Source organism: Ursus americanus, chromosome 3 (assembly GCF_024610735.1).
Source record: "Ursus americanus isolate L20-20 chromosome 3, mUrsAme1.1.p, whole genome shotgun sequence".
Lineage (NCBI taxonomy): Eukaryota > Metazoa > Chordata > Mammalia > Carnivora > Ursidae > Ursus > Ursus americanus.
In genome coordinates, this window is record NC_142129.1 from 94,723,658 (window position 1) to 94,751,565 (window position 27,908).

A 27,908-nucleotide genomic window follows, 5' to 3' on the forward strand; every position below is an offset into this window, starting at 1 on the left:
TTCTTTCCCGTTCTTCCACCAGGAGCACCTGCTTCTGTCTGCAGAAGTCCTTAACGCATCCTTCCATGCGAGCCATGTGGTGACAAGTTCACCCAGGCTGTGTGTGTGGGATGCCATTGGTTCATGTTTGTTTGGGGATAATTCTGATGGGCATGGAACTCTCAGTTGTTCCGGTGGAGACATCAGCTACAATCTTATCCTTTCTTCTTCTTTGTTGCATTTACCAGTCTCTTGCCACATTGTATCCCTTTGCCCTTGATGGGAATTTCTTTTTATTCCTGCATCATGGGGTCCATAGACATTCTTCAACTTTTCGTTGATATTTTTATCGGTGACACAACTGTTCACTCCTGGCCCATCTGCTGCTTCTCTAATCATCTCACCAGTGCTGTCTATTCTAGTCCCCGATCTCCCAGTGTTTTCTAACTGGAGTCATTGGAGTTTTAATTTATGTTGTTTGTATTTGGTTCTCTTCTGAATATGCTATGTCCATTTTAACATTTACCTTATGACATTTCAAATCTTGTTCTCTCCATCCTTGAACATAATAAACAGATACTGTAAAATTAATTCTGGTTGTCTGGTATCTATGAGTTCCATTGACCTGTATTTATTACCTGTTGTTTCCCTTGATTGCCATTCTGACTCTCTTCTCTCATTATGGGTTGGGTGGTTTTTAAAAACTTTTTATTGGAGCATCCATAGTTGACAAGCAGTGTGGGTGGGAATGCACACTGGTGCGACCACTGTGGATAAACAGTGTCGAGTGTCCTTAAAAAATTAAAAGTAGAAATACCATGAGATCCAGGATTTCTACTTCTGGGTATTTATCAAAAGAAAATCAAAACACTAATTTGAAAAGATATATGGGTTGGGTAATTCTGTTATTTTGTTGTGAAAATTTCATTTGAAAAATAATTTCTTGATGTGAGACCTAAACACATGTAATGTTTTACTAGAAGTATGTGCTCTTTTCAGGTGCTTGGAGCATGCCCAAGGTCATCAGAAGTCAGTGACAGGGCTTGAGGTTATTTGAAATATTTAAAGCTGAGGCTGTCCCTCTGAGAGCCTCTCCTTCATGTTCACATCTTCATACGTGGAGTGTTGAACACAGAGTCTGGGGGGTCATTACTGCCCTCCCTCTTCCACGCCTTGGAGTCCTCAGCTGTGAAAAGCACTGCTCCTCAAACACCACTTTGGGGATCAGCAAACTCAGCACCATAAGCATCTCATATTTCTCTTTTCTGCTAGATCTTAGGCTTATAATTATTTTCTAGTTCACTCCAGTGTAACTGTGAGTATTTAATCAGATTTTCCATTTGCCTAGGAGAGATGCTTTAATGTCACAGTCTGCTGTTGCTTGCAGATCGGGTCCTGTGGCAGAACTTCTGACTCTTCCTTCCTGTCTGGTCCCCTCTCTTCCCTGGAAAATGCAGGCGACTTATTCCTCCGCTGAGTAACACCAGCCTGACTGCATAACCCACTTTGACCAGGGAGCATGCAAGGAGAGCATTTGCTAGTGGCTGCCCACTGTCCACCTCTCTCCCTCCCTCTCTCTGTGAGGACCTGTGTCTTTCATCCTTCCAGGGGTTCAGGCAAAGAAATCCATTCTCTCTTCTTGTTTATCTCACATCAAATACCAGCAAATAACCTCAGCTTTCCTGTAAAATGTGTCTGGATTCCGAGCCCATCTTAGCATCTCCTCGGCTACACCTTTCGTCTTAGCTGCCATCATCAGAAATAACCTCCTGAGTGTTTATGCCCTTGTCCCTGTTATAAATTCATGGCACAAGAGCCAGAATGAGCCACTCAGAACAAAAATCCAATCATGTCATCCTACACGTCTCTTGGAGCAAAAGCCAAAGGTCTTACAATCATTTACGATTCTGAGAAAAACAGCCACTCTCCCTGCCCTGCCCGCCTTCTCCTGCTTGCTCGCGACTCTGGCCACGGTGACTTTCTTCCTGATCCTCAGCACATAGCCATCCCCTGCTGCAGCTTTCCCCGGAGCCCCTCCCTGCTTCTAATAGGATGGGATGAGCTTGTTGATTACGTTTACAAGGTAGTTTTCCACTTTTCCTACTCTGCACCCCACAGTGTCCTCAATCAAGAAAACTAAAGGCTGCATGCATTCTGGTTGAGTGTCTGTAATACTGCCAGGCACACAGTAGGTCCTCGAGAAGCTCCTGGGGAATGCTCAGTCTTAGGGGCAGCACGTTGACCTCTGAGGACAACCTCAGGTAGGAAATCCCAGGGTTTTAGACGTTGCGTGTCAGAAGTTCCCTGTTACACAGCTGAATGGAGAGAAACGCCCAACAACCCAGGGTGCATTTTGGTGTTTATTTAACTTCTTAAAACTAGCTATCCCCATGGTGTCTAAGAAAAAGCTCTCTTGATTAATGACTAATCAAACAAACGAGTCACTAAAAAGGTTGGCCAGTGAATCACCCAGACACAAGCACTTACACTTACTATGCTAGTTATGGAAAGAAAAGATCTGATTAGAAAGGAAAATCCAGGATTTGAGTCCCAAAGTTCCATGAGGCAACACTTTTTTGTATCTGCAGAGTACATATTCACTCATTTTCTGCAAGTTCAGTTTTAACATGGGGGACCGCAGACACGAGCAGGAAAATGAAGTAATTCTACGGCGAGTCTGTCCCCTGGCGTCCCCGTGACCCCAGGCTCTGGGGTACTGAGTTATCCCTGAACAGTGGTCCCAGGCCTCCCACATAGGAGTCCAGTCTTCTCTGCGAGCACGTGGCGTCCAAGCCCACAAGCCACCACGGTCCTCCCCGGGGACCTGGACCATCATTGGCATTGATACTCTGTTTCCTTCACAGTGAAATCTGGTTCTGCAACTACATAAATCTAAGAATATCGAACAACGTGTGAAGACGTAAATACAAATGTCAAACCACCTGAAATTCACGCGCTTGAAATAACTCCTGTAAACACGCTGGTGATCACTTATTCATGCACTGCTTTAGAAGTTTACGTAACTCTCTTCATATAAAGTCTCGCTGGTTTGTTTTGCTGTTCAATCTTGGACATAGTTTACATTTTTTCTGTCACGGACCCTCTCTCTCTTCTCCTTCATCGGTGTATCCTCAGGAGAACAACGTGAACAACAAAGTGGGTCTCTTTCCATAATATTCTTCATCAGATGAACTCATACTACATACGACCTTTTCATTTTCCTTTGTTTACTTAAAAATACAGCATATACAGTTCTCAAAACTCCATAAGGTGACCAAACAATGCAATTAAAAATGGGCAAAAGATTACATCAAACACTCACCAAAGAAGATATTCAGATGGTAAATGAGCACATGAAAAAGGTGTTCAACATCATGAGTCATTAAGGAAATATAAAGAAAAATCACAATTACATACCCATTGGAATAGCTGAATTTGGAAACAGTGAGTCCAGCTGTTGTCGGTGATAGTGTGGAAAGACAGGAAGTCTAATACACTGCTGGGGGGGGGGGGGACACAAACTGGAGCAGTCCATTCGGGAAACGATCTGGCAGTTTCCTATAAAGTCAAATATACACCTGTTATATGACCGAGGCTTCCCAGTTGTAGGTACTTACCAAGGAAGCGAAAGCTCACCTCCATACAGAGATGTGCCCGTGAGTGCTCCCAGCAGCTCTGTTTGTAAGAGCGAACACTGGAAATGAATGCTCATCAAGGAAACGGATAAACAAAGCAGGTGGTACCACACAGTGGGATAGTATTTGGCAATAAAAAGAAAGGACTCTAGGGCAAGCCACATGGATGAATGTCAAAATAAGTGAAAGACGCAGGACAAAGAGAGTGAACGTTGTATGCGTCCATAATCCATTCACAAGAAATTTCAGAGGTTCTGAACTAATCTATAGGGAGGAGAGAGTGCACTCGTGGTTGCCTGGGCTCGAAGCGTGCGGGGAAAAGCATGAGGGACGAGTGGGGAGGGGACAGGAGGAAATGTGTAGGGGTGAAGGATGTACTGTGCTATTTATGGCTTCACGGGTGTATGCAGATCTCAAAGGTTATCCAAGTGCACGTTTAATGATGTGCAGTTTATTTTAAATACATTTTATACGTAAAGTAGCACACCAAAGTCTATTGATACAGATGTAACTCCTTTTAACTGCCGTGTAATATTGAGGTGCACGCATGTTTCATAGTTTATTTAAATACTTCCTTACCAATGTATATTTTCATGTCCAAGACCTCTGCTACCACAACCAACGATTTAATGGATATGTATTATATTTGTAAATATATACATGCGTACGCATGTATACGCATGAATAATAGTTATATACACACACATCCATCCAAATGGATAATAGCCATACGATGCTACATATTTATACAATATAGGTAACACACTATTTACACAACTGGGTTTTTTAATTCTGAAGACTAGATTGTCAAGAAGAATACATTATATGTGTTTTCTTTTTAAAATTTCAGTGGTATGCTGGATCCTATTTCCAAAAGGCTGCTGCCATGTACCCTCCAGTGGGAAATCGAGAGAGTATACTTCTAATTTACATCTGCCGAAGATACTACTTTCAGAAATATTTTGCCATCCAGAAGGGTATAAAGTAATATCCCTTTACAATCGTAATTTGTATTTAGTTGAAAATAAATAAGAAGAACATACTTTTGTATGTATTGAGCACAGGAATCTGCTATTGTATTAGTCTCCTGACTTAATTTTGTGTCCATATTCTATTAAGCACTTCTCTATTTTTATTTTTTTTTTGGTCTATTTTTAAGAAGCAATTTGTACATGCTCTTTGCATATGTTATGTACTAATCTTTTATTAATCTATAGTACACATATTTTTCCAAACGTTATATTTTTTATTGATTCCACTGTAGCATAATTTTTGAAATACTGTATAGCAAATTCCCTGTATATTTTTAAAATAATGGTTTTTGAGTTTCTTATGTTGATTTGAACTATTTTCATAGACACTTAGGATACAAATATTGTGATTAAATTATCTATACAGCATGTTAAGGTATAACTGGTGTGTAATAAACCGAATGTGATAAGCATATACTTTTATGAATTTGACTCTCCTATGGCTCTAATTATTTCACGTTTTCATTAGAATGGTTTTGTCCAACATCGAGAGATGAAAACGGATATGACTTTTTCTTGTATTGGTAGCCAATAAGACTTTAACAAGCCATGCAATCCTTAGGAATACTTGAACAGAAGTGATCTGAAAAAAGAGGGGAAAAAAAGCCTGCACACGGCATACTATTTTCTCATAAAAGAAAATCTCATAAAAGAAAATTTCCTTAATCTTATTTCAAAAGTGTTCTATAGGGGCGCCTGGGTGGCACAGCGGTTAAGCGTCTGCCTTCGGCTCAGGGCGTGATCCCAGGGATCTGGGATTGAGCCCCACATCAGGCTCCTCCGCTGGGAGCCTGCTTCTTCCTCTCCCACTCCCCCTGCTTGTGTTCCCTCTCTCGCTGGCTGTCTCTATCTCTGTCGAATAAATAAATAAAATCTTTAAAAAAAAAGTGTTCTATAAGTTAATTTTATGTGAATTAAAATAGATGCACAATTGTAATTCTACTGTCATGTTTAAAAATTGAATAAAATGATTCCAACGTAGAGAAGGAAGAGCAAATGCTGGATAATATCCAAATAAATCAATACGAAGAGTCACGGAGTGTCTGACCTTTCCAGTTACTAAAATGTCTTGTAAATCCCGAGTGACCAGAAAGTATGGCGTTGGCGTGCTTATTGACATACCAAGTAGAATGGCGTAGGGCTCTAGAAATAGGTATGAGCTATATATGAAAAGAGATTATATGGCAAAGGGTTATTTTAATTTTTAAAATATTGTAGGACTCAGTGGGATAGCAAAATCCGGAAGGAAACGAAGCGGTATTTCCTACTTCACACCATATATACAGCTAGCAGGTCAGATGTATTCTTTTTGTTTTTTTCTTTTTTCTTTTTTTTTTTTTTTAAAGATTTTATTTATTTATTCGACAGAGATAGAGACAGCCAGCAAGAGAGGGAACACAAGCAGGGGGAGTGGGAGAGGAAGAAACAGGCTCATAGCAGAAGAGCCTGATGTGGGGCTCGATCCCAGATCCCCGGGATCATGCCCTGAGCCGAAGGCAGACACTTAACCGCTGTGCCACCCAGGCGCCCTGCTTTTTTTTTTTTTCTTTATTTATTTGAAAGAGAGTGAGAGAGAGAAAGAGCAGAAGCAGGGGGAGAGGGAGAGGGAGAAGGGAGGAGGCAGCCCAACACGGGGCTCAATCTCAGGACCCTGGGATCGTGACCTGAGCCGAAGGCAGACACTTAACTGACTGAGAGACCCAGCCGCCCCAGATGTGTTCTGGATTTATCCTTTCCCTGTATTATCCATAAACCCCCCTGTCTCCAGGGAAGTTTACACCTAAAAATAAGTACAACAAATGTGTAGTCTTTGATGTCCGAGGGACCTGGGCTCAGATTCTGAATCCGTCACTTTACGGTTTGGGACAAGTTGTCTAAGGCTTCCAAATTAGTTTTCTGAACTGTACAGAGGGATGGGAATGTCCACTTCACACAGTGATCTATCCGTAATAACACTCAAATAATCCATGTCACATATGGCGCATGGTCTGCAATCAACAAAAATCATCTCATGCTGCTCAGCCCCCAGGACAGCGGAGTCCACGCACGCATCACCCCTCACATCTGTCCCTTTCTCGTTCGTTATGTGTTGTGTGCAACCTGGCTTATGACAAGTCCTCCTAACCCTACGTACTGCGCCTCCTTGCACTTGATGTCATGGTGGCCGTCACCCCAAGGTGACCTCCTCGTGCAGACACACATTCATCTTCCCTGAGTCCCTGGACAAACCTCCATTCCTCCCTTTTTAGGTCCTTTCTGTGCCCCAAAGCCCTTGGAACCACAGATCACTGGACTACATCTCCTGCATTCCACAGAGAGTACAAAAAGAAGCCAGTGAGGTTCCCTTTCCCTTGAAATTGTGCTGATTCAAGAAGACGAGCTGCCCACTGCGGCTCCTGACATTGAATTCCATCGAGCAGAGGTCAGAACTGTACCCACCTAGTCCTCCTGTCATTGCCAAAATATTATTCACCTCGTGTTGGGCTCCAGAAGGCGTTCAAACACATAATGAAAGGGGAGTTTGGACAAGTTGGAACTCCTCACGTCGGGCACTGTTGGAGCATGCCATTTCCCAGCAGTTGACTTCGTATCTTCTTGCTCAGAACAAACCTTCCCACTGATCCGAAATACCAACGTACACTCAGCTTTCTCATGATCACAATCAGAGAAAACTGGAACAAGTTTAAACGAGGTACAAAGCCCATGAGTGTACCAACCTCATTTTCACCTTTGTATGATAAATTTAAATTGTTTGGAATGGTGACATTATTTATACATCATACTATTTCTTTTTTCTTTTCTTTTCTTTTCTTTCTTTTTTTTTTTTAAAGACTTTATTTAACAGAGAGAGACGAAGCGAGAGATGGAACACAAGCAGGGGGAGTGGGAGAGGGAGAAGCAGGCTTCCCGCTGAGCAGGGAGCCTGATGCGGGGCTTGATCCCAGGACCCTGAGATCATGACCTGAGCCGAAGGCAGATACTTAATGACTGAGCCACCCAGGCGCCCCCATCATACTATTTCTTAAGAGTGTTAAAAGTGTGTAAAACTCAGGGAGAATTTCAGTGGAAATTGACAATACTACTTATAAGACCCTAACTGGTTATCATGTTAGCGATCAGACCACAGGTCCGGACAATATTTTTAGAAATGCTTTGTAAAACTGTAACAGCATTTCTGATGACCATTAAAGATCCATGATGTAGAAAAGAGGGATTATCTGTAGTTAAAAGCTGGGTTCCTTAGCCTGCTTAGACATAACAAACTGAAAATGTTTATAGAAAGAAGAGGAATAAAGTGTTTGTTTTTTCAAAATACCTTCTTTATGGTCTTACAGAGAAGTGGGTTCATGCTTGTTGCTACTTGTGGGCTGAAGCTTTAAGAGCTGTGGCACGATTTGGTGTCCTTTCTTTCCCTGCAAATTCTTGGAGGTAGACATAGAGCTTCTCTGGGGCTGAATCCCGCCTGTGTCCAGTGGAGAGCAGAGGTCCCCACCTTGCCCACAAAGGCCAGGTAGCAAGAACAAGAAATACACCTCTCTCTTGTCTCTCTCGTAGCCCACTGAGAGCATGTTGGCATCTAGCATCATCTATCATACCCTGATGGACGTTTTCATTTACAAATGCCACAGGGCCTTCAGAGTTCTTATGCTCAGTTCCTTAATTTATCAGGTTGAATCCTATAAAACTGCTGGAATTAGGTCAAAAGAAATCAAACAGGAGCATACACATCTTTATGTGCCCCAAATCATAATTTATCAACCATTTTGCATTGATTTCTTCTGATTAATATTCTGATTTAAATACTTCTCATGTCGCTATGAACCTTTTCATAGATTTAAGTAATTTCATATCTCTTTGTAGATGTAATTAATTTACTGGGAATTATTGTAATATTGTATTTGTCTCATTTTTCATTACTGTTTGTTTTATAATAGCCATCTTTGGAAATATAGTATTGCTACTGTTTTGGACTGTGTATTAAGACCTATTCTGAGAAACACAGGGAGCAAAATACACAAGTATTTAGAAGACATTTCATGTACATCGACAAATTTAGTTCCGGAAAGGGTTACTCATGAAAACTGCAGATTGTCCCACCATATTTTTCTTGACCCATGTTATCTGGCTATGATGATTCCACCCCCACCTGGTACCCATGGGTCAGCCAAGATGTTTTGACAGGGGGTAGTCCACACTCCTCTTCCCCCTTTCCTCCTCATGAGCAGGGCCCAGAAACCAGCTGAGTCTCACCCCCACCCAGACTCAACAAGGTGGACAGGGTGGTGGGTGGTGGACCCAGAAGGTACTCCACATCTTGTGTCTCATCTCCTATCCCCTCATGTCAGGAAAGCCTGTCAGGAGGAGGGCTCACACCCTTACTTAAAGGAAGTGAGATGCTCTGACTTGACGCTTTGCTTTCACCAGGCAGGTGTCAGCAAAACCAGGTGGAGCCAGCGGTCCACCCTGTTCTGCAGTGAGGTTGTGTGCTCAGTGCTCCACATGCTGGGACACTGGTAGGACCCACAGGGAAACTGAACATACACACCTACCCAGTCCTCATGCTGCATCTCAACAGGCAAGTTCCATAAGATTCAGCATTTCAAAATATTTTTTTTTAAAAGCCAGTTTCCAGGATGTAATTGGAAGTTATGTGTCATGCGAAGAACCAGGAAAATTGCAATATATGTGAAAGGACACCGATGTTGAAATTATCTAGCAATGACCTTAGGACAGTCAAAATGAAAGTGCACTAACAAGTAATTTTGAAATTTTTTAAGACAAATGAAAAAAAAAGGAATAAATTTTTAACAAAAAGACATAGAAATCCTAAAAAAGAACCAAATTCATTTATGGAACGGAAAAAATAAAATCAGTTTATGGAAATCAGCTTATTATAATTGGTTTTATTGAAATAAGGGAAACTCTCTGAATAAGCTCAATAATGCCTTGCGAGATGACAGAATCAGTTAAGTTGTGGACGGATGAATACAGTTAGTCGATACGAACTACAGAGAGAAGGTAGACCGGGGTTCAAAAGCTAACATTTATGATTGGAGTTCTAGACAGAGAAGACAAAAGTAAAACAAAATGTTCAAAGAAATAATGGCTGAAAACTTCCCAAATTTGATGAAAGACTTAAACTTACAGATTAAGGAGCTGAGTGAAACTAATAGAATAAACCCCAAGAGCTATCTAGGTATACTGCTAAGACATTATAATCAAACATCTGATAACTAAAGACAAGTCTTTCAGGACTTTCCAGCCAGAGAAAGACGGGCATTGTTCCTAGGGCATTGTTTCTAGAGCCTGTATGATAGAGGATTTGCCATCTGCAATCTTGGAGGCCAGAGTGACGTGGTGCAACATTTTTCAAGTACTGAAAAAATGAACTTCACCTAGGAATTCTAATCCCTGTCACTGCCCTTCAGGAATGAGGAGGAAATCAAACATTCCTGACAAAGGAGAATGGAGACTATTTTCTGCCAGCAAACTATCCTTACAGAATGACTATAGGAAGTTCATTGAGCAGAAAGGAAGTGAGCCCAGAAGGCTTAGAGCCCCAGAAAGGGAAGAAGGACATCAGCATGTGCAAAACTGGGGGGGGGAATGTAGTAGACTGTCCTACTTCTCATGAGCTTCTTCAATTATATTCAATGCTTGAAGCAAAAATTGTAATACTACACTTAGCGATGGATTGCTCTTGTGGTCCATGCTTCCCTCATCTTTTGTTTCTACACTATCTGTGTCACTAAGGGTTTTTACCCAATCTTTGTATTTTTTTTTTTTTTAAGATTTTATTTATTTAGTTGACAGAGACAGCCAGCGAGAGAGGGAACACAAGCAGGGGGAGTGGGAGAGGAAGAAGCAGGCTCATAGCGGAGGAGCCTGATGTGGGGCTCGATCCCACAACGCCGGGATCACGCCCTGAGCCGAAGGCAGACGCTTAACCGCTGTGCCACCCAGGCGCCCCCCAATCTTTGTATTTTAATTAGAGTGATTATACCATTTACATTTAATGAATTGTATACTTGGGTTTACGTTTATGTTCTTATTACTTTTCATTTGGCTTCTGGTCTTTATTCTTTTTCTCCTCTCTTCCTGATCTTTTTTAAGTTAATCAAGTATTGTTCCATTTTATCTCCTCAATGGGCTTGCTAGTTATAATCTTTTATTTTGTTGTGTTGTGTTGTTCTAGGGTTTATAATTTATAGCTTCTGCATATCAGAATCTATCTTCCTCAAAGGACCTGATATCAGTGTACTATCACTTCACTTGCATGTAAATTTTGCTATTTACTTGTCATACATTTTGCATTGACAGTTGGCATGATTCTGCCTCAAATATATACATTTACTGCTGTTATTTGTATTTGAAACATTCTATTACCTGTCTTCAGATTTATATTTTTATTATTTTTCCTTGAACTTTTTTATTTTCAGAGAATGATAGATTCACCTAGCAGCTGTAATAAATAATATAGAGAAATTCCTTATGTGCATTGTCAACTTTTCCCCAATGAGAATATCTTGCAAAATTATAGCAAAGTAATACAACTAGGATCTTGACATCCATGCAGAACATTCAAGATACAGAACATTCTAGCCCCACAAGGGTCCCTCATGTTTTCCTTTGTAGCTCATGTCTACCTCCCTCTTCTGACGCCCACATGGATTCCTGGCAACCCTACTCCATTCCTGTATTTTTATTTCAATAACAGTATGTAAATGGAGTCACACAGTGGATGACACTTGGGACTCTCTTTTTTTGGCTCAGCTCATTCCCTAAACAGTCTTCTGAGTTGTTGCATGTATCAGAACATCAATCCTTTTAATTATGACATAGTATTCCCCAGTGGATGTACCACGGCTTGTTAAAACACCTGATTGTTCGAGGACATCTCAACTGTCTCCAGTGTGGGCTTCACCAATAAAACTGCAATGAGTATTCCTGTGAGGCTTTTGTGTAAACATAAGTTCTCATTCCTCTATCGCTAAATGCCAAGAATGCTGGCTTACAGCAGTCATGTGGTAGCTGCATGTAGAGTTCTTTCTCTTTAAGACACTTCTAGGTGGTTTTCTAGAGTCACTGTACTATTTTATATTCTGACCAGCATTTGGTGGTGTCACTATTTTTTTAGCTAGCCTGAGAAGTATGAAATGGTATCTTATTGTGGCTTTAATTTACATTTCCCTCATGGTTAATGATGCTGAACATCTTTTAATGAACTTACTTCTCATCTGTGTTTCTTCGATGACATGTCTCTTCATATTTTTCTGCCTGTTTTCTAATTCAATTATTTGTTTTTCTTTACTATTGAGTTCTGAGTGTTCTTTATATATTCCAGATACAAGTCTTTTGTCAGATAGATGCTCTGCAGGATGTTTTCTCACTCTGTAACTTATTTTTTTCATCCCCCAAAGAGGACCATTTGTGGAACAAAAGATTTCTTTTGATGGGGATTCAATTTAATGAATTTTCCTTTCAATATATTATGTTTTTTGTGTCAACTCTAAGAGTTCTTCACATAGTCCTGTGAACATTTTCTCTTACATTCCCCCCCCCAAATTTATAGTATTACATTTTACATTTATGACCAATTTTGAATTCATTTTGGCCTAAGTTATGATGTTAACATACATCTATTTCACCTATAAATGTCCAGTTGCTCTAAAATTATTTTTCTACACCTTCATTGATTGTTTTTACATCATTGTCAAAAATCAACCAGGCACGTTTGTGTCAGTCAAGCTCTGGGTCCTCCATTCTGTTCTGTTGGTCTATGCAGCTATCCATCCACCAAGAACACAGTCCAATCAACATAACCTACGTAATCAGTGTAACTAGGTAGTAAGTCTTGAAATTCGGTAAAGTGATTCCTTTCATTATTTTTTAAGATTTATTTATTTATTTATTTTAGAGAGAGAGGGAGTGAGTAGGGGCTGGGGTAGAGGGAGAGAGAGTCTCAAACAGATTCTGTGCTGAGCATGGAGCCCGACATGTGACTCAGTTTCACAACCCTGAGATAATGACCTGGGCCAAAACCAAGAGTCGGAAGCTCAACTGACCACGCCACCCAGGCGCCCCAATTCCTTTCATTTCATTCTTCTCTGTCAAGATCATTTTAGCTCTTCCAGTTTGTTTGCCTTTGCATATAAATTTCAAATTAAACTTGTTACTTGAGGATTTTGTTAGGACTCGTGGTAAACCTGTCCATCAACTTAGGGTTATTTCACACATTTCGTGTTTCAAGTCTTCCAATTCATGAACACAGGTGTATTTTGTATTTACTAAAACCTTCTTTGATTTCTTGCACCAGAATTTTGTAATTTTTAGCACATAGCTACTGTAGGTAAGTATATACCTAGTAGAACTTTATATTTTTTAAGATACTGTTGATGACGCTGTGTTGTAAGCGTCAGTTCGCACGTACTCATGTTTAATACAGAGCAATGCAGTTGAGGTTTGTGTGTCATCTTGTGATCGCAAGCTTCATGAACACACTTATCACATGTGGGAGGTTTTCTGTTCTGGTTTTTGTTTCTGGCTCCTTAGAATTTTCCACAGACAATCATGTCATATATAGATCAGGAGACTTTTATTAATATTTTTCCAACATGTAAGCCTTTCATTTCTCCTTCTTTCTTTATTGCAGGGGCTAGGATTTCTAGTCCTGTGTTGAACCAGAGTGATGACAGTAGACATTCTTCATTTTAGATTTTAAAGGATAAGAAGTAAACCACAATATTATGTTAGCTGTAGATACAAACAGTTTGAATGGGCCCTTTATCATTTTAAGGGTGTTCCACTCCATTCCTTACTTTTATGAGAGTTTTTATCATGAAGGACTGTTGTGTTTTGTCAGTCATTTTCTGCATAAATTGATTTGATTTTTCTTATTTAGAATGTTGAACCAGCCTTAAACATCTGCAACAAATCCCTTTTTTTTTTTTTTTTGGTTGTGGTGAGTCCTGAGGTATAACTATTTTTATAGATTGCTACAATAACTTGCTAATTATTGAGGATTTTTGCATATAACTTTATGGTAGATATTGGTTATACTTCTTCTCTGTTTTCCACTGTCTTTGGTTTTGGGATCAAGGTAATACTGACCTTGTGAAATGGGTTTTCTGCTTTTCCATAGTCTACAAAGAGATTGTATAAACTTGATGCTAATTCTTCTTTAAATGTTTTATAAAATTTTATTTATCTATTTTTATTTCTTTAAAGATTATTTATTTATTTATTTATTTGAGAGAGAGAGAGAGAGAGAAGAGTGAGAAGAGGCAGGGTGGGGAAGAGGGAGAGGGAGAAGGAGAATCTCAAGCAGACTCCTCCTCAGTGCAAACCCTGATGCCAGGCTCAGTCTCATGACCCTGAGATCATGACCTGAGCCAAAATTAAGGGTCTGATGCTCAACTGACTGAGCCACCCAGGCACCCCAGATCATGATATTTTTAAATAAAAATTTGACTTAATTCTATCTATTTTCTTAATTTCCTTTGAAATGCCTTGTTTGGTTCGTGCATTATTTCGAACTCTTTTACTTCAGTTTTAGTTGTTTGCGGTTTTTCGTATCATCTTTCTGTTCCTGATACTCAGTGTGATGTCCTTAGGGTCAGAAAATACACTCTTCATGATCTTGGTTCTGATGAATTTTACAGAGATTTTTTTATGGGCCATGAGATGGACCATCTTGGTAAATGTCCCATTGGTGCTTAGAAAAACATAGATTTTTCCATCAGTGTGTGGAGTGTTCCATAAATATCACTTTCAATGATTGCATTGGTCAGATATGTGATATCCTTGTTATTTTGTCTTGTCCAATAGCCTCGTCCAGCCTCACCCCTACTGGCCTTCGGCATTCTGGCTGCACCCCCACTAGCTATTCCAAGTTCCAGCTCTTCCATCATGCTTTCCTGCTAGGCCACCAGCCCTCCCTTCACTACAAACTCTGCAACCCACGGCCCCCGGTGGTTTTTTCTCTTCCTAATATGACCCCTGTGAGGCTTTGCGTGGTCTGCTGTGTCCTCTTCCCCAGATACGAGTACATGTGGCCAATAAATGGGGCTTACCTCATCCATCTGGTCTTAGGTGTCACAAGTTCAGACATCTCGTACTATTTAGGGCCAGACATCCGTCCTTCTCCACCAGGTGAGTAGGAAGTGAACGCAACAGATACACATGACTTGACAACACTATCAATGAACTTGACCTAATTGGCATTTATAGAACATTTCGCTCGACAACAGCTGGAGATGAATTTTTTTCAAGTCCCCACGGATCATTTCCCAAAACAGACAGCGTTCTGGTCTTTAGAACAAATCACAACAAATTTAAACGGATTTAAATCATACACAGTGTATTTGTTGATCACAGCAGAATTAGAAATCATTTATTAATTAGAAATAAGTAAGAGAGATCTGGAAAATCCTCACATAATTAGAAATTAAATACACAATGTTGGTCAAAGAAGGAAGTCACCATTAGAATCAACAGGGGGAATGAAGCGTGAGAGACTATGGATTCTGAGAAACAAACTGAGGGCTTCAGAGGGGAGGGGGCGGGGGAATGGGATAGGCTGGTGATGGGTAGTAAGGAGGGCACATATTGCATGGTGCACTGGGTGTTATACGCAAGTAATGAATCATCGAACTTTACATCAAAAACCAGGGATGTACGGTATGGTGACTCACATAATATAATAAAAAAAATTTAAAAAAATAGAATCAACACATGTTAAGTGAGTAAACATGAGAGAGAGCTGTGGATACACATCGATCAGTTCCCGAGGTAATGTGTAGCTCTAACAGTCATGTTACAAGAGAAGGAAAATCTGCAGTTTATGGTCCGCTTCTGCTATGACAGTCCTTATTAGACCATTTCTGATGAATATTGTGGTTTAAAACTCAGAGGTCAGCATCAGGGTCCGAGCAAAGTCAGAGTAAATTCGTCACTCCGCATTCTGCTGTGAAATTAGATGCGTAAAAATCTTGAAGAGAGAGTGCCGCAGACCCAGAGATTTTAATTGATATTTTAAGGGAAGAGTGGATGATTTACGGCTGCATGCTCTCACACAACAGCAAGCAGGTCATCTGAGAGTGGGTGTGCATCCCAGACTTATCAGCCGGGCGCGGGCCGTGTCTCTCTTAATGTCTTTTTACTTACGTGAGTGGCAGTATATTCTTATTTACCCAGACACACAGAAACTAATTTTTAATGTAACTTCCAGCTCAACAAAACTTGGACCACGGTAGAGACAGAGATAAACACTTATTTATGGGCTCTTTATTAAGTTCTCATGGGAAGCCTGTAAGTCAAAAGCAAGATCATAAATGAGCTCATCACTCTTAGGAAGCAGATAAACTTGCTCAGATAAGATAATGAATGTCCTGAGTCCTCGCTGTAAACTTTTAGTGAACTGTGCCTGAACTTGGGGAGGTTTGGGCTCTCTTCCCCATGCTTTGCGGTCCTGGTGGGAGCCAGGTGTCAGCGCGCCATCACAGACATTGTCCTGCGTCTCTGAGCCAACCGTGAACGTGGAAGTATAGAGCCCTCCCTACAGCTGGTTTTTATTAGTTTTATGAGCTTCACCTGACACAGCACGGGGGAGTTTGAAAACTGTACAGGCAGAAGTCTGTTCGTGTTTCTAGATGAAGCAGTAACACCTGGTGATGCCTGCTGTCTGTGAGTTAAGTTTCCTGCAGGTGATTGACACGTCCACGCGTGGCACCCAGGCTCTGGGCGATGTGGCCTCAACCTGCCCTTCCGGCTGCATCTTGGGCAGGACCGCCACCCAGGAACTGCCTCAGCCCCGGTGCAGGGCACTGTTCTGTCCCCTGAATGGGCCTGGAGGACTGTCACATGTGAGCTGGTGAGCCATCTTTTGTCTGTGCTGAAAATTTCTTCCCTGAATTCTTGCACACTCGTGTCCCATGGTCCAGAGTTTCCACATGGCTCTCTCAATGGGATGGCTGGGCAGGTGTGTCTGATCCACCGAGCCGGGATCATTTCCTGTTGTACCTGCTGGCCAGGAAAGCAAGGACGTGCTTGGCTTGCATAGGATGGATCTGGGGGCAGAGGTTGGAGGTCAGCCCAAGGAAGCATTGAGTTTCTGCTGGGGATGGAAGCATAAGAAGAGGGAGAAGGGAGACCATGAGGCAGCTCGGGCCAGAAATGACAGGCACAGTGGCACGTGACAAGTGAGCAGAGATGTCCTATGACTTCACCCAGGTTCTTGTTTGTGGGATGGGGACAGACAGAAAGGCCATCCGCTGGAACAGGAGGGTGAACCTTCCTGGAGTCCGTGTGGTATGTTTGTGAACACAGAAGGGGGGTGGCCAAGCTCTGGCCCAGTTTCTGGAGTTTCCATCTGGTGCCCAGGAGAAGGGATAAGTGAGAGGCTGAACACAGGCACTGGACATCATGGTGGCGATCTGAACTTGAGAAGGGACCCCGGGGGCCGTTGTTCAGAGGACAGAGCTGCAGCCATGGTGTCTCCTCCAACAAAGGCTAGAGACCCCCAGACTCGACTTCCAGTTAAGCTTCTACAAGTCTGCTGTGAACTTGACACTGTCCTTGGCGTCCTTTCCTGGTTATCTTTTGGAGAGGGCCACTAGTAATGAGAGTAACTAATATCTGTGTAGGACTCATTGTTCTAAACATATGTTTTAACTCATTTAATCCACATGAAACCCTATGAGTTTAGTGTTTTTTATTATGCCCATTTTTTTAAAAAAGGGAGGGGCACCTGGGTGGCTCCGTTGGTTAAACATCTGACTCTTGATTTCGGCTCAGGTCATGATCTCAGGGTCATGAGATTGAGCCCCATGTTGGGGCCAGCAGTCAGGCAGAGTCTGCTTGGGATTCTCTCTCCCCCTCCGTCCCTCCCCTCTGTGCACGCACACGCCTGTGCACTCTCTCTCTCTCTCTCAAATAAATAAATTTTAAAAAAATCTTAAAAAAAGGAAATTGAGTTGCAGAGAGATTAAAGCCTAAGATCACCCCCAAAATAAATGTTAAACTTGAATTCCAACCTGACACTCTTGCCCCCAAATCCAGGTGCCCCACCACCCCATGAACTGCCTCTTCCCCCAAGTCTTCAGGCCTCTTGTTGCCCCGTCCACAGCACTTCACTGACAGGGAGCTGCAGAAATGCAGAGGGATTGCAGTGCAAGGACAGGAGCTGTGGCCTGTCCCGACGGCTATCCCCAAACCAAGGAAGGGAGGTCACGACAGCTTCACGATGTTGGCAGGTGTCTGTGTTACAATGGCTACAGCGCATACCATCCTGACTGTTCGTTCCTGGGTTTCACTTTCGGTACGTCTGTGAAGGTTCTGGGGGCAGGAATTAAGATGGACCACGGGCCCCTGTAAATGTTCAAGTTTGGTCAGAAACAGGCCACGTGCTGACTCCACGTGCTCTTGAGGAGAAAGGCACCTTTGATGGTGTTCAAGGGAGGACCCCGTCATGTGGGTCCCTTCTGATGGACGCAGACAGGTTACTGCACGGCTTCTCGCCCCCGTGTCAGCAGGGCGCGTTCAGAGCACGCCAACCTCCCAGCTCGCCTACAGGAGGCCCTTCACAGGGACTGATCTGCTATGTGTGGATCCACCTGAAAGAACGTCAGTACTGTTCTCCTCGTCCGGAAAGTTCCTACAAGAGTGTGGGGCATAAGGGGTAAAGGTCAGGACACAGAAGTCATTGGCAACACCGAAGACGCTTGCAGTGAGGACACATGGCCCTGGGGGACAGAAGGCACTCTTGCCAGGAAAAATTGTTCTGTTTAGGAATGATGGGTAATTAATTCAGCTTTTCAGGCCAGGTTTATCTGCACACTATGTGCCCGCAGATTAGGCGTGTGAAATGTCCGCCAACGATGCACCATTCCTTCCACTAGGGGACGTGGAGCCTGGGGTTGGCACGAGTGGAGTCGCACAGAGTCCGTGCAGGAGGGGAGTGGAGGGAGGGGGCAGCGTCACCACCACTGGTCTTGCTGGTCCTTTTCCTCTGTGGGGAGTAGACGTTCTGTGCAGCTGGATGGGAAGGAAATGTGGGAGGAGGTCAGAGGTGTGACCGAATCAAGGACAGACGACTCGGAGAGTAAGGATCACTTCCTCCTCCTTCTACACTCCTGTAGATTTCCCATCCACTGCCAGGCATCTAGAATATTCTATGAAAAAGGTGTTTCTATTAAAGGTACAAAAAAGCAAAACACATTCTTTCATTGCTCCAGCATCCCTGTCCCAAACCACATTGCCCATTTTATGCCTACAGATCCTCCCTAGAATCTGCCCTTCCCTTGAGAAGAGCTGCATGCTTGCTGTCCCAGAATGCTTTACTCTGTCCTCACAGCTCTCTACACAACCCCCTCCCTCTGTAGAGTAACTCGTCTAAAGCATGCTTCCTTCGCCTCTTACCTAGACACACGTTTTCCCTCTTCTGAGGCTCCACTGTCTCTGCTCTTCTCTCAAGCTGGTGGTTTTGACCTATGAATGATAGACTCATAGATGGTGGATCAATAGATCGACTGGTAGAGGATAGACTGGCAGATGTAGACGATTGGTAGATAGATGACAGACAGACCTATCTGATGAAAGCAATTTAAGGAGACTGGGAATAAATCTATTTTTCTGTTCCCGGCCTCCAGCACGTCTCACAGATGGGGTTTGACCATGCCAGAGCGGAACTCTCCGGAGCGTGGTGGAGAGAGGCCTGGGGGGAGGCGTGGTGGCTGCCTGGAGCTGTGGGTATGGAAGCTGCGGCTGGGACAGGCTGGGTTGGAGCAATGAGGATGCAGATCCCTCAAGCGTTTTGCAGCCAAACCCCACTTTTCTTGGGTGTCTAATGGGGCAGGAATGCAGAGCATGACCCTGGGGCCATTATATATGTCTTCCCAGTTCCAAAGCCCTTGCTTATCAGCAGCTAATGATTTAGCCTCAGCCCCAGTTGGCCTAGTCCAGACGGGACATGTCTCGTGTGGTGCACCAGGCACGTGACAGCGCAGATGGCGGCCACCGCCCACGTGACCGGGCACGCCTCCCGTGAGCAGTCACATCTCCCTCCTCAGGCATGTTCTGCCCCCCGTGAGGTGTGAGGTCACTGACGGCTGGTTTTATCAGATGTGGGTGTACTTTATCATCTTGAGAAATAGTCTAATCTATTCCATTATTAGAATTTGAAGAACACCCATCTGAAAGTGAGATGCCTGCTAATAACCACATGTTGTGCAACAGGGGAGAGCGAACACATTCCTGAACCGGCATTCTCCTCCCAGCTGGACGCGGGAAGCACGTGAGCTCCGCTGCGTGGACGGGAGGCCAAACCTGCGGGTGTGGAGCCCGCAGCATAAAACCCCTCTGGGCAAATGCAAGCAGCCGGCATGGTCCTCCATATGTAAAAAGCAAAGATGAAAGAGAAATGCACAAGGGCAAAATGTGGGTACTGTTCTTCAAAGACATGCTGGAGACTTCGTGGCTGGACAGAGTTCCCAGCCCATGTGCCTCAGCTGAGCGGTCTGTGGACGAAGGAGCCCATTCAGGGAAGAAGACAGAAGTGTCTGATCACGGGGGTCGTTAGCATCAAATTTAGAACAGAACCCCGAACGTGCTTCCCCTCTGTGTGCACTCTCCGTGCTGCTCATTAAATCAGCTTTCCCAAGAACAGGAGTCCTGACATGACCAACACGCTCTACTCTGTCCACTTGGCAGGCATTCTTCTCCATATCTAATATTTTAACAGGTTTATAGGGAGCAACGCTGGGCTTTGGGGAGATCACACAGCCCTCTGAACCTCTAATGAGACCTTGGACCCTCTCCCTAGAAAGCAAAGCACGGGCACACACCCTCCGCATTCCTGCAAGCCCAGCGTGCCAGCAGGCATGCCAGCTGGCTGGTACGCAGCCCTCCGTTCAGGGGGAGACCCGGGGCTGGGCTGGACAGGAGGTGGGGGATGTACGGAGCTGTGGGTCCCCTGGAACAGCCTCACCCCCCGTGGGCCGATCCGGCTAGTCAGCAAGCCTTTGTTTCCTTCCTGCTACCTGCCCAGTCTGGGGGTCCATGTGGGGTGTTCTTGCCAAGTCAACATACCGCTCAAAACCCAGTCCTAGACCACTGGAAACTGAGGCCCATTAGCATTGCTTTGATGAGGGACAGACTAGATTTTTGTCAGGTGATACTGAACTCACTGCCAAAGCAGTAAGTCTTGCAGGTGGATATATTGAGCCACACTCCGGGGAAAGCAGTGGGGGTGGAAGAGGAACATGGAGTTGCTAATGTCCCTGAAGGACAGGCAGAGCTGGAGGATGCCCAACCGGGTGCAGGGGCTTGGGCATCCTTTTCGGGGAGGTGAGTGGGGCGGGTGTACCTGGACAGGTAACATTGCAGGGCAGAGGGGGCAGGCAGGTCCCCAGCTGCCGGAGTGTGCAAGCTCAAAACTCATCCTCGGAGCTGGGAGGACCCACACCTGACCCAGGTTCCAGGAGTTTATTACAACGTCCTGCCAAGCAGATCTCCTGCCGCCCCGTGCAGTTGAAGTCATGGCCCCACTCTGCGCTTTGGGGGGCGGGCAGTCCCGAGGGGCAACTGGGTCACTGCACCGGTCACCTCCCTCTGAGTTCACCAGTTCCTTCCCGTCATCTGCACAGGCACATGGGCTCCTTACTTGACGTCTGGGATGCACTTGGGGTCGGGAACATACTGTGAAGGGCGGGGGCAAGGTTGCCCTGCTGCTCAGAGGGCTGGGCTGTCACCCTGCGCTCGGCTCGCTTGGAGCATGCAGCTTTATCCAGAGTCCGTGGGCTCCCCCCTTGCCTTTCCACGAGCCCTGAGCAGCAAGAACTCCAAACGTGAGCTTCATCTTGCTTCTGGCCCACATGGATCCTCCCTAGAAGCTGGACCTGAGAGTCAGCAGGGACGGTGTAACCGGCACCGGGCTGGGGTGAGAGCCCGAAGAGGAAAACAATGCAGGTTCCAACTGTACTGACACCATCTTGCCTGGTGGCCAAAGCGACTTCTGTGGAGCGGGACCAACGGACGGTGACTCCCGGACAGAGCTGTCTGTGGGAGCAGTGTGGGGGACAGGGTGTGGATGCCCCCCAAATTAAGAGGTTGGCAGAGTTTCAGTTAGTTTAAGTTTGGTCCTGGAGTAGAGGGCACAACCCAAACAGCAGGCGAGACGGGGACCTTGCCCCTTGCAGGCCACCAACGTGCCGAGTCCACTCAGCAGAGGGCAGAGCCCCATCCTAGCATGGAGAGCTCTGGGGACCCCATGTTGGGGGACTGGTGCGTGATCTCTGCCTGCCCCCACGCCGTAGCTCCTTTGTCTCTTTATCTTTTGTCCACTTTCGTCTGAAGCAAGGGATTCATCTGTGAAATTCTCTCAGAAGCCCCGAGTAGCCCCGATGCCTGGGACACAGCTGTGTCCTAGGTGGCCAGAGTGGGGTGGAATCCGCGAGCTCCCACTTGCCGTCACTGCGCACACCATGGCCGGTGCACGGTGGATCTCCTGGTCCTACCAGGACGCCTCACCCAGCAAGGCTCTGCTGCAGACCAGCGTCTGGTGCAGATGCTTGCAGGAGCCCCGCCTGCTGACAGGAACCACCCCCGGAGCGGCCGGGTGGCACTGCATCCACAAGTCCACAGGTCTGCAGCCTGAACTGGGAATGCAGAGAGAAGATGCACTCCCGAGGGACTTCCCGCGCCCCCTCCTCCTGGCAGACCCGAGAGACGCTGAGGTCAGGAAGGGGCAGGAGGCCGCACAGAGCCCGGCACTCCCGGAGGGACGAGGACCTCTTCCTGGCTCATGCTGATTTCACCCATTTAATAAATCACCATTTATTTGATGAGAACGAATGCATTCATCCTCGCAGCTCCATCATCCGGCAGTTCATTTAGCAATCTCCCAAGACAAAGAAAACAAACAAGATTCCCGGGTCTGGTAACCCATCACCGGAGCATAAAGGTCTGAAGTGTTCCTACTGGACCATCCCAGCTGTGGTTCCTTCCCTCCCCTGAAAGGAAGGGCTACCTGAGCCGTCTGAGATGGGCTCGTGCAGTATGATCACGTTTATAGCCCAGCTGAGCACTGGAGTTGGAAGAATGTTCAGAAGCTTGATTTGTTCTGTCTCCTCTGTGTCTGGTCTTGGGGCTCCTTCCCTGTGACTTCAGGCTCCCCTGGCTTACCCTCCACTCGTGTCGTCCATGATCCCACGGTGCGTTCTGCATCCGGGACGTGGGCATTTTCGTCTCTAGAAGGTTGACTGAACTCTTGTAATACCTCCCCCTCCATGTCTCTTCAATCTGTCCCCTTCTGGGACATGACCTGCAGCCGTGTTAGCCGTCTCCACGCCCGTCCTGCTGAGTCCGACAGCAGGACCCCTCCTGACGCAGCTTCGGTGCGCGCAGGGCCCCCTCCAGCCGTGCCTGCCCTGAGTCAGAGGCCACACTGAGAACTCACCCTACTCTGGACCGGATGTTTCTGTATTTCCACAGATATTCCTGAGCCTTCTGCTGGTGAAAGCATTTGTCAGCTTATCCTTTCAGGGCTGGATTTAGGCGGGACCAGAGCTGATCGCTGTTTTCCCCACAACTGAGGCAGAGCACCTCTGACCACAGGGCCTGGTGCCCTGAGCATCAGGGCGTCTGCCACGCGGGCTTGGCGAGGGGCCATCCTCCTTCCCTGTGACAGGGCTCCCAGCCCTCCAGGGCCCTTTCCCAAATCGTGAGGCTCGGTGTCCTGGCATGCAGCTGAGGGCCCTTGGGGGCCGGTGTGGTCTGGAGTCCTCCCCCAGTGCCCCTCGCTCCCCACTGCCTGGGCCTCCCCAAGGATCTCTGCCTCCCTCTCCCAGGGACCCTGAGTTCCTCCACGTGCAGCAGAGGGCCTGGCGTCTGCCATCTGGAACGGCGTGGACAGTCTGGCTGGGGGCTCACGAGCCCAGATGGATACATGTGTGCACACGTGGATCTCTGTTCGGAACAACGACCAAGGGTGTGCAGGGTCGCCCACGGAGTGGAGTGTGAGCCCAGACAGTGCTCGGGAAGGTCTGGGTGGCGAGGGCAGAGAGGGGGGCCCGGGGCTTAGAGAAGGCCGTGGGGCCACTGTAGGGGGCCACGTGGGACTGTGTGTCGCACCCTGCATGGTGCAGCTAGGACCTTAGGACCCAGCGAGACCCAGTGGGCAGAGGGGATCGGCCGGGCTCACAGGGCCAATGGTGGAGGTGGGCTTTGTGCCAGGTGGGAGATGGTGTGGATTCCTACCCCGAACCAGGGCCTGGGTGTGGTGCAGAGTGGCTGTGGGGGCTGATAGGCAGGGGCCATGGGGGTGGCAGCAGTGGCCACTGGGAAGGGACACTCGGGCTCTCCAGAAGGCCTCACTCCTCCTGCAGCCCACTTAAAGCTTATGTCACAACAGTTTGAAATGTTTTCTTCAGGAAAACAGCCAGCATCTCTTGTCTCTTGCAAACGGATCACAGACTGCTGGGCTCCATCCAGCGACCCGCCTCGAACACCCTTCTGACCGGGGGCCTCCACTTCCTGCTCCCGACGGGGAAGGAGGCTCCAGGCCCCAACAGAAAGCCCTGTCTCCTAAAGCCATGGCCCCACCACGAATCTCGCACTTGCTGGAGGAGGGAAATAAAGAAATAACCGAGTGGTTCTGCAGAACTTTAGTTTCTCACAAAAGCACATCCACGGTCCCTCAGCGGGCCCACGACGTCAGGCTCTTCTTCCGCATTTAGCAGTGAGGAGACAGAGCCTCCGATCCGGCTGCTACCTCATTGAGCGACTTGGTGCAAAATGAAAGTGTGGGACTCCCTGTTCTTCGGTTATCAGAACTGCAAGAGGCTGACGGTGGGCCTGGAAGCGTGTGGGGCCTGCGGGATTGCACGGGAGGCTGGGCCTGGGGCTCAGATGTCAGCCTAAATCCCCTGACTGCAATTCCCTGGATTTTTCCTGTCCTGGTCGGTGGGGCTGCCTCTGTGATCTTCGTATCACACCTGCTGGGTCAGTAACGAAGGAGAGCCCCTGGGGCAGCGGCTTGGAAGCATCCCTATGGCCAGAGCACTCGGATGCAGAAACCAGCCCCTTCCTTTGATAAAATTCAGAGACTCGCCAAGGAGAGGTTCTCACCATGCCCTGTGTGTATGGACCGGCGTGCCCTGAAGTGAGGCGGGACTGCCCAACTTACACGCCTTCCACCTGCCCTCCTGCAGCCTTGTAGGGTCTGCTCCCACTCCCCAGCCAGAGTTGCAAAAGGAGGGACTTCCAAAGTATGGTTTCAAGGTCAAGCATGTTCTTATCGTGCTCCAAATAAATGATGCTTCAGGGAGGGCTGAAATTCCTCATTAGCCCACAGCGCTCTGGCTGAGGTTGTGAGGCCAGCATTCCAGCCGGATTTCAGGCAACGGGCCATCTCGGGTTCAAACAGGGAAATGCAGCTCCTGCTCAGAGTTTTCCGGGGGGAGGAGGGAATGGGGGTGCTCTTTCAGCTCTGAGCATCTTGCAGACGGCGCTCATTTAGTCCTGGTTCCAAAAGTCTCTTCCCAGAGGGCGGCTCAGTGCTTCAGTTCAGCGGGACCTCATTTCACGCATCTTTTTCAACATTCAAACAATACCCTAAACAGAGACCTTTGATGTCTTCCTTTGGTGATGGAACCAGCTCCACACCCTTCTCCGTGACATTCTAGGCCACGTGTAACCTGACCCCAGCGTCCGCATTGCCGTGTCCCCACACGCGCACTCCGCTTGTCCCACCCTGGGTACGAAGTGTCCTGGGACCCCCTCCCGCGTGTGGAATGGCGACTTGCTGACATCTTTTTCTCGCCTATGATGATCCTCCAGGGGGACGGGGGGAACCGGCCCTGACCCCATCCATCTGCTTATCTCTCTGGGTCCTTCTGCTCACTTATCCAACCACAATGCCACTCAACAAATGTGCGTGAATGTCACTCTTCATCGTTGCACCATTTTAGATGCCGAAGACATGACCTCAGGGGCCGTGGGGACATGTGTGGCTGAGCAGGACCTGTCCAAGCTGGAGGCACAGGCTTCCGGTGTGAGGGAGGCGGGCTGAGGAAGCCAGAGCTAGAGCCCGGTGGGAACCGCAAACCCACCCAGTTAGGGAACGGCAGGGCACCAACGGGGACGTCGGGAGGAGTGTGGGAATGAGGGCACAAGGTGTGCAGATGTGACGCTGACTGTCATGGTGAGCCTGAGTTTTAGAAACACCCTGTGAGGTGGGGTGCAGAGAGGGTTTTCAAGGATGGTTGGCAAGTCCAAATGAGAACTCAACATTCGGACGAAGCTGGCACTGGCAGAGGGGATGGAAACCTGCACGGACATCTGACAGAGGAAAGGAGGCAAAATCTGCAGATGGAAGGGTGCAGGATGGCCCGACCCGCGTGGTTGAATATGGTCTACTTTACCGAGATTTGCAACACAGGAGAGAAGACATTCAGGGCAAATGATGAATTGGTCTTATGTGTTGACTTCAAGGGGTCTGCTCACCTCCAGGGAGAACTAGCAAATGGGGTGATTGGATGGTGGGTCTGGGCGCCGAGGGCAGGGAGGGTGCTGAGCCCAGACTGACCGAGATGTACATTTTATCACCTGCCACACAAATTACACACGTGGTATCCAAACCAGTTAGTCCTCATCCCGAGGTTGGAAGGAATTTTATTTCCAAATGGGGAAATCCTGGCACTTAGAGGTTAGGAATCTGCCTGCTACCCCCCAGCTGGAAACAGGTGGAGCTGAAACAGAAGCCCAGAAGCCTGGGTCGGAGTCTGGGCTTCTAAACAGTAGCCACGACTGCCTCAAAGACAGGTGTATACGTGCTTGCCGCGTGGGAGGGGCCCAGTGAACGTGGACCGAGCAAGCACTTTCAGGGGGGAGTTGATAGGGAGAAAGGAGATCTCACCAGCCTGGCTGTGATAGGCTGTCCAAAGTGAGTCCCTCCTGATCCAGGACATGTCCATCCTCCAGTGGATTCATGAAGGAGCGTCTCCATGGTGCACTCAGTGTCCAGTCCTGGCCAGGCGCTGTCTACACACATGGTCGGGACTCAACGGCCATGCTCTGTTCTGGTTTCAGAGTCTGTGTGAACAGTAGCTCAGTGAAAGGCACAGACGAAGCCCGGGTTGGATGGCGCCGGGACACTAAGCCGCCAGGGCAGGATGGTGAAGATGGGATACAGGGCAGGTCCATGACGTAAGGCCGCACACATGGAGCGGGCAGCTTGGGGACGACCCCAAGGCCAGGACTGAGTGGCCTCAGGAAAGCCATTTCACCCTGTAAACTGTGGTTCACCCTGTCCTGCAGGGTTGAGAGAGGATCCAAACTTCCCAAGTCCCTGCTGTGGGGACCCCTACCCTCTCCATATAGGTAGGTATTTTTACTATTGTTTCCCAGTGGCTCAGGGGTGGAAAGCAGGGGTACAACGGTGTGATGACAAAGGTGACGGCCACCAACGCAGGCAAACTTAAAAGGCAGGGGCCAAGTGCCCACAGGGGAGGTTGGAGGCGAGATCGGGTTTGACCAGGCATCCTGGCGGTCTGTGGCTGAGGGCACTTTCAGCAGACGTGCTTGTCAGGTGACCTTACACCTGCACCCCTCTCCCCTCCACGTCTCCACGGCCCCCCGGCCCATCAGAGACCCGCGAATATAAGTATTTCAAGGACATTTCTTTTTTATTTTTATTTTTTGAATATTTTACCCTCTTATTTGAGAGAGAGAGAGAGCATGAGCAGGGGGGGAAGGGCAGAGGGAGAAGCAGACTCCCCACTGAGCAGGGAGCCCGATGTGGGGCTCGATCCCAGGATCCTGAGATCATGACCTGAGCTGAGGGCAGACATTTAATGGACGGAACCACCCAGTGCTCCTCAAGGACACTTTTTATCCCAGTTTTTTACCTTTTCCTTTTTCCTTAGATGACAGAAGATGAGAGAAATCCGTGGTAGTGTTTGAAGCCAGAATTATTCTAGAAGTGAAACTATAAGGACTTACAGGCACATCTACCGTGGGTTTTGTTTTTTCTAATTTTGGCTAGACACGGTCATGGCCGAAGCTTGCTTTTGTGTTGACCTAAGTAGGGGCTTGACATGTGCTTCTTCAATGTCACCGGTGCTAACGTGATGTCACTAGTACAGGCGGGGTGGCACTCAACGGGTAGTGGAGCCTTTCTCCTCCAGAGAATCTCCAGGAAGACCACCCGCTCCGAGGGTGGCAGGGACCCCTAAAGTGTAGGGAAAAGCTGGTGTTGATAAGCAAT